The following is a 10,846-nucleotide window of genomic DNA, read 5'->3' on the forward strand; positions in this document are numbered from 1 at the left end:
TTAAATTATAATTAAATGTACATTATTATTTAATACATTATCGACTTTGTCCCCCACCCTACCCACAACCAGAATTTATCTTGTTCCCATGCTATGATGATAAATGTAAAGCTGATCAGAATAAGTTAATTCAAAAAAGAGAATTACAGGTTATGACTACCTTTTTTTAATCTAGAAAATATAAGTATATGCACTCTAGAAAGTATAATAGTTTATACACACTAAGAAGTTCAAGTGGGATCTTGAAAACTACAAGCAAATCCAAGGGGCTAAGATGCTGTATGCCATTTAAGAGTTCCTGTGTTCCATCTCTTGGTCACTAGCTGAGTATTGATGTGGGAAGATATTAACTAAAGTCAAGAAGAGATGTAGAAAGCATCAGTTTGATAGGAGTGATGCACAGGAACCAGGAAGCAAGAAAGTAAGAATTTACCTTCTAGATTCTCTAGACTGGCACCATTCGTACTACTCACATGATTAACTTTGTCCCATTCCATTTAGTACAACAATGGCAGTGCCTCTGCCACTTGAGATGGTGATGCAGCACCAGGAAGTGCTTTTCTCCACCTTATCCATGAGTGTTCCCGTTCCTGGCAATGACTTCCCGTTCAAATACCCCCATAGGTCTATTCCATACAGTCTGCTCTCTCTAGACCACAGCATTAGCATACTTCTTGCTGCTTTCAGGACCTCTGTCTAAGTCCATCCAGCCAGCAGTTAGGCCAGAGAACATAGGAGTTTGGTGATTTTGGCATTCTCACCAAACTTGATAGCAGTTGCAAAGTCAACAGACAAAGTAATCTTCATATCATGTTCTCATTTCTGGACTTTAGCTCCCTCTTCATCTAAACATGGAAGCATAAATCTCTATGTTGTTGAGCGTCCAAAGGAGAATAAATTCACTCTACCCCCAGTAATTATGCTATTGGCTTTGTCATCATATTGACAATCAACTGGTTCCTGTCTACAGATTTAGCTATACTCCAGATGGGTAGGTAGGGTTTCTCTGGGCTCTTCAAAGCCTTGACAAAGAAATTCAGCTCCTCCTTCTTCAAGAAACCACCTACGCTCTTGATGGTTCATTCCTACCACGAGGCTGTGGTTGCATGTAAAGTGCTATAAACATTTTCTTTTTTTGAGGAAGATTAGCCCTGAGCTAACATCTGCTGCCAATTCTCCTCTTTTTGCTGAGGAAGGCTGGCCCTGAGCTAACATCCATGCCCATCTTCCTCTACTTTATGTGTGGGATGCCTGGCACAGCATGGCCTGCCAAGCAGTGCCATGTCCGCACCCGGGATCCGAACCAGCGAACCCCGGGCTGCCAAAGCGGAATGTGTGAACTTCAGCGCCGCGCCACAGGCAGGCCCCATTATAAACATCTTTGACATAGAAATCACCTAGTTTGAAAAAAGAGACCAGGAAAACTTCTATTTTGGCTGGTTTCATTTTACCCTTATTTCAGGAAGCATCTTTGCACTTTCATTATTTTTATGTGACGACGGAAGCTTTTCAGCAGGATGACAAAAAAGCACCTAAGTCAACATAGTCTTTCTCCATTTCTGGGTGCAATTAATCCTTCTGTAAGAGACAAGCTCACTCAGCAGAGTTTTGAGAGCTATAGCAACTGGTTCTAGGGAGTACACTTCAGACATAGAGGCATCATCAGCCAGAGCCAGCAGGTTAATAAGAACAGCTCACTTGGTTTACTGACCAAGAATACTTGAAATAGAAACCCTTATCCTTGTGTTGTTGATTATCATAGTTCATCACTGGACAATTGAAGTTTGCACTTATGATGACCCAACATCCCCTCTAAACTTATTAGAAAGTGACAACTAGACAACAGAGTGATCATAGGAAGCTCCAGGGTCACACAGAGTCTTCTCTGCTGGTAATGTCCAATCAAAAAAGTACATTTATAGATGATTAAAAATTTCCACGTAATCCAAATAAGCTTTTATATGCTTATAAAATGTTGTTACTTTTTTCTTTTTAATTTATGTGATCTATTTATTGGACATGTTATTTGGATATGATATGGCTCGTGAGAACAGTAGATTGTTTACAAGTAGAGAGGATGCTACATTGATCATATCTGGAGATAGGACAATTACTGAGAGAGTGACCATACATGCCAGGTGTCCAGGAAAATACTCACTTATGCCTGTTTTCCTGCCATAATAATTATTACTGCCAATTTTCACTCTCAGAAGTGTCCCAATTTAGATGATAAATGATACAGATTATCCCAGTTTATATTATGCAATTTTCCAAAATGTGACCTGGGGAACAGGAAGATGAGGTGGAGTCGACCAGAATTCTGGGATTTTATTTTTCTGAGTGTTAGATTAGTCATCCATACAGATAAAAAAATCATCTACAAAAATAGTTGAGCCTAGAGTAGAGAAACACAAAAAGCCATGTCTCTAAGTCTTTAATAAATGAGAGGAAGCATCAGAAAGATTTGTGTAGGTAGAGAGGATGACATAGATTTAAAAATTTTTTCTTAATTTGATAAAAAAATGATAGTCATGATATGGCAATAGTGAGCATGTAGGACACCAAACCCTCATTGCAATCCTGAATTGTACGAAATAGGGAAGAACAGAATACCATTTGGGAGAGTTGCAGGAAAAGGTACCTCCTTGGAAAAGAGTTAAGTTTCAGTTAAGGTGAAAAGATAAAGCAGCAGTTTAAAATGGCAGCTTATGATATTATTGCATTTGCTGGATATGGAGCAGCAGTTTCAAAGCCACAGTAAAAGAATTTGGTTGTGGAGAAAAGGTGAGGGAGAAACTAGAAATGGGGTAAGAGGATAGTAATATAGAATGTTTTGGCAATGTTAATACAGTAGAGAATGGATCTATATCTGTATGTATTTCTTTTTAAGCATTGTACCTCCATACATTACAAATAGTATTCACAGTTAGATTTAATCAGTTTAGCAAAAAGAGTTTTGTAATAAAAAAAATAGTACCAAATTTACAGACAGACAAGAAAGAAACACCCAGGATGACTTAATCCACTTGGTGTCTATAAGAGTTCATAGAGGGACCGACCCCGTGATCCAGCAGTTAAGTGTGCACGTTCCGCTTCAGTGGCCTGGGGTTCACCGGTTCAGATCCTGGGGACAGACAGGGCACGGCTTGGCACGCCATGCTGTGGTAGGCATCCCATGTATAAAGTGGAGGAAGATGGGCACGGATGTTAGCTCAGGGCTAGTCTTCCTCAGCAAAACGAGGAGGATTGGCAGCAGTTAGCTCAGGGCTAATGTCCCTCAAAAAAAGGAAAGTTCATAGAAATTAAATTTATGATTGCTTGTGTAGTTTTGGTCACTATTATAGTTTGCATACATGTAAAAGAAAACCAATTGGTAATAGGATCAAGAAAGGACTGAGTAGACAGTAAACAAGGTGGTATAAGGTAACAAACCTTTCCCACATTAAAATGAAATGATACCAAAGAAAATAGAGATGGTCCTGAAAAGTTCCCCTAGGGGAGTACTAATGGAGATCTAGTGGAATTTAAAGGGAGGAATAAAACAGAGGGCGATGATGATGATGATGATGATGATTTGAATGAGTTCATAAAGCTGCATACTGTGTCAGAGACTATTTGAAGGAATGCAGAGTGTTTCTCCCAAGTCTTCTAGCTATGTCCATAAACTTAGTAAACCATATAGTGGCATGAATTCCTCCTTTGACCTGTTTCTACTAGCTGATACCATTCCATGTAGGACATTGTGTAAGGGGCTAGACAGACACTCAGATTCCTCATGGCTTCTGTTGATTGAGCTCAGATTCAAATGTTGGAGGCACCCAACCTTTTAGATTACTCTCCCTTTTCATCTCACTGCCTGTGAAAGTAATATTATCATTTCTTCTGATGACCTAATTGCAGATCTATGCATATAACTCAGCATTCACTGATTCATGTAGCTTTCCATCTCAACATGTTAGTATCACTTCACCGACTGGAGACTGTGGAGATCTCTCTCTCTCTCTTTTTTTAGGAAGATTAGCCTTGAGCTAACATCCACTACCGATCCTCCTCTTTTTGATGAGGAAGATTGGTCTGAGCTAACATCTGTGCCCATCTTCCTCTATTTCATATGTGGGATGCCTGCCACAGCATGGCTTGATAAGCAGTGCGTATGTCCACATCCAGAATTTGAACTGGTGAACCCCGGGCCACCGGAGATGAGTGGGTGAATTTAACTGCTGCACTACCAGGTTGGCCCCGGTGGAGTTCTTTTAGATGGTACATATGTGTTACATCAAGACTGCTCTGGCTATGGCAGACTATACCTACGAACTCTGCCCATATTTCTTACTTCTATTAAGGATGGATGACATTATTCACAGTACAAATTGAAGGGATCAAAGGCTTGATGTATTTGGTCTCAATAGTCTCTTGGTGCAGGCAGGAGGGAGGTTAGATGCTTCCTTTAATTGACCAAAATCTGCCTTTATGGAAGGCTCTTATAAGTCTCCTGTAATATCAGTAATTGCTTTGAGAGAAGTGTAGAAATGTAAGACAGCCAAGGAAAAGGGTATTGGTATCAGAAGAAGTGTTTCAGAACATATGCCTGAGACACTGTTGCCTTTAGTTTAAAAGAGTGGCAGAAGTAAAATTAAAGAATCTACTTATTAAATCCTTTGGACACTAACAGGAATTCTTCCTTAACAAACAGCTGTTTTCCTTGCTGAGTCTATTCACGTGTACTTTATTGAATAAGGCAAAATCTGACAGTGTTGAGTTGAATACTGGCAAAAGAGGGAGTATGGGCAAAAGCCCAGTTTACATAGATCTGTCTTAATTCTAACTAAATTTCCTCCTTTAGGATAGAAATAAGGGGATAGAAGAGTGGCATTTATCATCTTATCTTTAAAATGTATATCATGCAAAATATTTAGCTTTCACAGGTGATTTATGGGAGAGGTGAAGTGCTAGTGGAAGACCAGTATATCAGGAGTAAATTATGTTTTCTAACTTATCACCTTAAAGAAGCACAATGTGAAAGAGAGAAGTCTATATTGTTATACTATGAACTAAGGGAAATCATGAAATGGGACTAGAAGGTAGACTATGTTATCAGTAAATCTGAATATTCTAAGTATAAATAAAAATTAATCAATCACATTTTAGTAAACCAACCCAAGTAAGTCTTAAAGCCAAAAGTAAGCAAAGGTTTAAATTATAAAGATAACCTTACTGACAAAGCTCTCTTTACTGAAGAAAGCAATATAAATTTTTTTAAAAAAATTTCAACTTGTGAAACAGCGTTAGCAAGCAAAACCCATCTTTTAACATGTAAATGCATCCATGATTCATTTCAATAGTGATATACCAGAGTAGTGACTAATTAGAATAGTTGAACTTGCTGAAATGCTACCATTCTGTATTTACAAGTTGGCACTAGAGATATATTGCAAGGTTTATTTTTCAAAAGAAGATTTGATCAAATAATTAAATTCAAATAACTCCTTTTTAATTTATATCAAAGCAATAAATACCAACCATTACATAACAAATTGAAATTTCACTGCTCAATCATGATTATAAATTTCACTTTTATTTAATTTACAAGAAATAATAGCCAAATTTGTGCCTGTTAAAAAGATCCAGAGTTCAATATGTCATGGAATATACAAAAATATTTTTTCTTCACAGTCATTATATGACTAAAAAATATTTCTACAGAAAATTTCTTTGGCTCTTATGTTTCTTCCAGTGCAACTCCCATCTTTTTCCCACTGATTGCTATTGCTTCTATCAATTGATAAGGTTTCTTCAAATGCAAACCACTTACCATTAGCCTTGGTAACAATAAATTGAAATCTTATCCCCTTCACTGTATTGGCATGTATTTTTTACACAACTGTAATTGGTGGTAGAAATTACAATACTTATCATGATTTGTCCAAATTTTATGTACGAACTTAGTGCTACTTTAAGTTGTTAAAATCATATCTTATTTTCATACAGCTTATAAACTTATCCCTGTCATGACAGTAATTTTTATTTATAAATCATTTTCCAAGCAACAGGGTACGTTTGGTATTGGTTGTTAAAACTTAAGCTACTTATAGCTTTCTTCTTGGATTAGAAATGAATGATCTTGGGGCCAGCCCGGTGGTACAGTGGTTAAGTTAGCACCTTCCACTTTGGCCGCTTTGGGGTTCCCCAGGTTGGATCCCAGGTGTGGACATGGCACTGCTTGGCAAGCCATGCTGTGGTAGGCGTCCCACATATAAAGTAGAGGAAGATGGGCACGGATGTTAGCTCAAGGCCAGTCTTCCTCAGCAAAAAGAGGAAGATTGGTGGCAGATGTTAGCTCAGAGCTAATATTCCTCAAAAAAAGAAAAAGAAGAAATGAGTGCTTTGGTAACCAATATGTAGTAAACAAGGAAAATTTAAAAGTAATTATTTAACAATAGATAAACATAATAAGAATAAAAACCCTGTCTATTACCAAACTCTGATGAAAACACAGACACATAGACCAAATATGTATGTATATCTCTGTGTAATTTTGGATTAAAAAAGTGAAACATAGTGATATAAATTGGCTACAATCTAGAAGCTGGAAGTGTTTCTACATATTGATTGAACTGACAGGGGATACTACTGACTTTTTACAAAATATTAGTCTTAAAATTAAGAGGATACATTTCCAATTTAAGGTGATGGACTGATCAAATGAACTTACCTCCCTATTGTTTCAAAATATTAGTAACATGATGATTACATATGCAGAGGAAAACATTTAAAACCAATGCAATAAGGGTGGTATCAGTTGCCCCAGGACTGATGAATTTTGGGGAAACAGGAGAAATATGGGCCCCACAATCAATAAACTAAATTGACAAAGCTTTGTTTCAGAATATGTAAAGAAGGATGATCTATGTTGCAACTTGGTGGAAGCAAAAGTTAGAGAAATCAAAATAATTGACTGAAGGACTGTTAATGAAATTTGTGTTAGCCCTAGGTTTATATTGGAAAATAACTTTATAATAACTGTACAGAGATCTAACTTGGATTGGCATATTTCTTCTGGAAAGTCAATACCAGAACTGTATTCTCCTCATTTTGGTGCATCTATTTGTCTGTGACCTAATTTGCACCATTAAATGGATCATCATGAAAATGCCCTGTGCAAAACAAGCTGAAAGTGAGCTGTATTAAGGGGAGAGAGTTAGCAGAGGAATGGAAGTGACAGCCAGGACTTCTATTAATCAATATATCTTTTCACGTATAAATAAAAATAGAGCTAAATTTTACAAGATATTTTAAGAAAATAGAAAGCAAAATAGGGAAAGGACAAAAAAGAATAAGCAAAAAAATGGCCTTAAAATATTGAGATATAACTCAAAAGCAAGAAGGTAATTTAAAAGTAAATATGTAAGCTAGCAACAAAAAAACAAAATGTGATTAACAGTAGACTTCTTTTCAGCAAGGATTCTAGAAGTTACTAGAAAACACTTTCAAAGTTCTGAGGGAAATGTATTTATGATTTTAAGACTAAAATAAATGAGAAAATATATGTATCATATAGACTACTTATAATTACTTATGTATGTACTTTAGCAAACCAAAAAAATCTAAGATAGAAGAAGGCATGAGATGAATTTAAAAAAAATAGATCTGAAGCAGGAGAGAAAAGTAAACCCAGCATGTCAACTGTGCAAAAGGTCAGCACTGTAGTCATCTGTGTTAGAGGGTTTAGCAAATACTACAATTAATAAGCTTTAGAGAAAAATTGTGATGTCATATGTTTTTCTTAAAACAGTTAAAAAGGAGAGAATTAAGATAGCCCAGTGTGTGAGGCTGGGAGGAGAAAGACTGAAAAAGAAACTCATGGTACTAAACCGATTTTGGACAAATGATGATGACATACGAGAGGGAGATTTGAAACATTCTATTTTATTAATTTCTGCTATGTTTCTTGCTTTCTTAGTTTTACTTTCTTGGTGTGGTTCAGTCATTTTTTCCTACTTTTTGACATAGTCGCTCAACTTATTAATATTGAGTCTTTCCAAACATTTTCACTAATGTTGCAAATTTCCTTCTATTTACTCCCCTGCCTCAACTCATAAGAATTATTGAATTTATATTGTTTCCAGTTCTAAATTGCTCATGATTTTTATATTACTTTCATCTTTGTCCTGTTATTTATTTATGAGTATATTTTAATATTTTATAGTTTCTGCGACAATCTAGAACCATAATTAAGTTTTCATTGATGTCAAAGAATGTGGATTCTGATACAGTTCTTTGGGTTACATTGAGCCTCCTTTTGTGGCTTAGTATATGGGTGACAATTGAAATAGACCACATATGATTATTAACAAGTGTATATACTCCAATTACTGAAGGATTTGACATATTTATCATGTTTTAATATTTTACAAGTTATTTATATCCTGACTGCTTTTACTTATTTAATATATCACTTTCAGGGGGAACTAGGTTAATCTATCACACTATAGTTTTGAATATATCAATATATCTAAAAATTTGCCAATTTGGTCCTTATATTTCAATTTTCTTTTTAAATTATATTGCACGTATGGTGCTTTGTAGAAAAGACATAACACATAGGCTAAAAAATAAAATAAAGGAAATTATAATATACTGTGAGCTTGACATAAATAAAAACAACATATCAAAAACTGTGAGATGCTGCTAAAGTTGTGCATAGAGAAAAGTCTATAGGCCTATAGTTTTCTATTAAACAAGTTTAAAATCTGAAAACAATCATCTCAGCTTCTATCTTAAAAATCTAGAAAAAAAGAGGACTAAATTTATCATAAAGTAAGGAGAAGAGACAATAAAGATAAAAGTAGAAATCAGTAAAATAGAGAGCAGATGAACAATATAGGAAATCAATGAACTCAACTTCTACTTATTTAAATAGACTAGTAATAAAACTCCAGCTAACTCATCAACACAAAACAAGAAACAATGAATTACAAAAATCATTAACGAAAGGCAGTCCATGACAATGTATTAAATGTAGTGATATTAAAATGATAATAATTAAATACTTCGAAGAACTTTATACCAATAGTTAGACAACTTTATAAAATAGACAAATTCCACAAAAAACACCAAAACCACATAAAAATTAGAAAATGTATAGGGTCATATATCTAATAAAGATATTGAACCAATAAACATTTTTCCACAGACTGCTCCAGATTCAGATGACTTCACTGGTAAACTTGGCTGAACATTTAAGGAAGAAAAAATACTAATGCAACAAAAGATCTATCAGAAAATAGGAGACAAAATACATACTGACCCATTTTTTAATATTTTTATTTTGAAATGGTTTGTCATGCAAAAATTTGCAGTAGTAGTACATAGATCACCCAAGGATTCTTCATCCAACTTCCCCAGTGATCATGTTTTACATAAGCGAAGTACATTGTAGAAAACAGGAAATTGACATAGGCATACAACTTAACTCAGAAACCATGTTTGGATGCTTGTATTTCACCAGTTTTTACATGTGCTCCTTTTGAATTTTTGAGTACGGTTTTATGAAATTTTATCACATGTATAATTCCACGTAGCCGTCAGCACAACCACAATACAAAACTGCTGCATCGTCCCCAAGGAATCCCTTTGTGTTGCACCCTAATAGTCATAGTCTTCTCCAAATCTAACTCGTGGCAAATACTGAAGTCTCCATAACTATAATTCTGTTACTTAGAGAACATTATATAAATAGAATCATATATTATGAAACCTTTTGCAATTGCCTGTGTTCACTCAGCATAATTCGCTTAAGATTTACCCAAGTATTCATATATATCAATTTTGCTTTCAACTGCAAAAATACAATTTAAAAACTCAAGAGGAAAAGCATAATCTACGTTTAATATATTTATCAAATTGCTGTTCTTTTTTCCTGATGTTCCAATTTCATTCTATTATCAACTCCTCTTTGTCTGTCAATTTTTTTAGAAACAAGTATGCTGGTGTCAAACTCTTTTACTTTTCTTTCATGTGAGAACGTCTTTATTTTACCTTCACTAGTGAAGAATATTTTTCCTGGGGATAGAAATCCAGGTTGTCAGTTATTTTCTTTCAGCACTTGAAAAATATTGTGCCACTTCCTACTGGCATTCATATCAGAATCCACTGTCGTTTAAATTGTTGATCCCCATAGGTCCTGCATTGTTTTTCTTGGATTGCTTACAAGATTTTTTTGTCTTCAGTTTCAGAATTTGATTATGATGTCCCTGGGCATGGAATTCTTTCTATTTACAATATATAGGGTTTGCTAATATTCCTGAATCTGTAAGTTTGTGTCTTTCACCAAATTTGGGACGTATTCAGCCACTGTTTCTTTTGGGGGGCTTGGGGAGGAAGATTGGCCCTGAGCTAACATCCACGCCAATCTTCCTCTATTTTGTATGTGGGATGCCACCACAGCATGGCTTGATGAGCAATGTATAGGTCCACACCTGGGATCTAAACCCACGAACTCCGGGCCACCAAATTGGAGCAGGCAAACTTAATCACTTCCCGCCGGGCTGGCCCCTCAGTCACTGTTTCTTCAAATATATTTTCTGCTCACGTTCTGCTTCTTCTCCTTCTGGATCTCTGATCTTTTCTTACTGTTCCACATGTCCGAGGATCAGTTCTTCCTTTTAAATTACTTTTCCTCTCATTCAGATTAGATAATTTCTATTAATCTAAATGCAAGTTCACTCATTCTTTTCTCTATCAACTTCATCCTGCTATTGAACCATCTAGTGAGATTTATATTTGGGTTATTGTATTTTTCCAGTCCTAAAATTTCAAATTGATTCTTCCTTGCATGTTCATTCCT

General features: G+C 35.5%; 1 pseudogene; it reads right to left on the reverse strand.

Annotated features, from left to right (window-relative positions):
- Positions 1-356: 356 nt before the first annotated feature.
- LOC111770746 (phosphoglycerate kinase 1-like) lies at positions 357-10,642 on the reverse strand (annotated as a pseudogene).
- Positions 10,643-10,846: the final 204 nt, after the last annotated feature.

The sequence above is a fragment of the Equus caballus genome, chromosome 26, assembly GCF_041296265.1.
Source record: "Equus caballus isolate H_3958 breed thoroughbred chromosome 26, TB-T2T, whole genome shotgun sequence".
In the NCBI taxonomy this organism is placed as follows: Eukaryota; Metazoa; Chordata; class Mammalia; order Perissodactyla; family Equidae; genus Equus; species Equus caballus.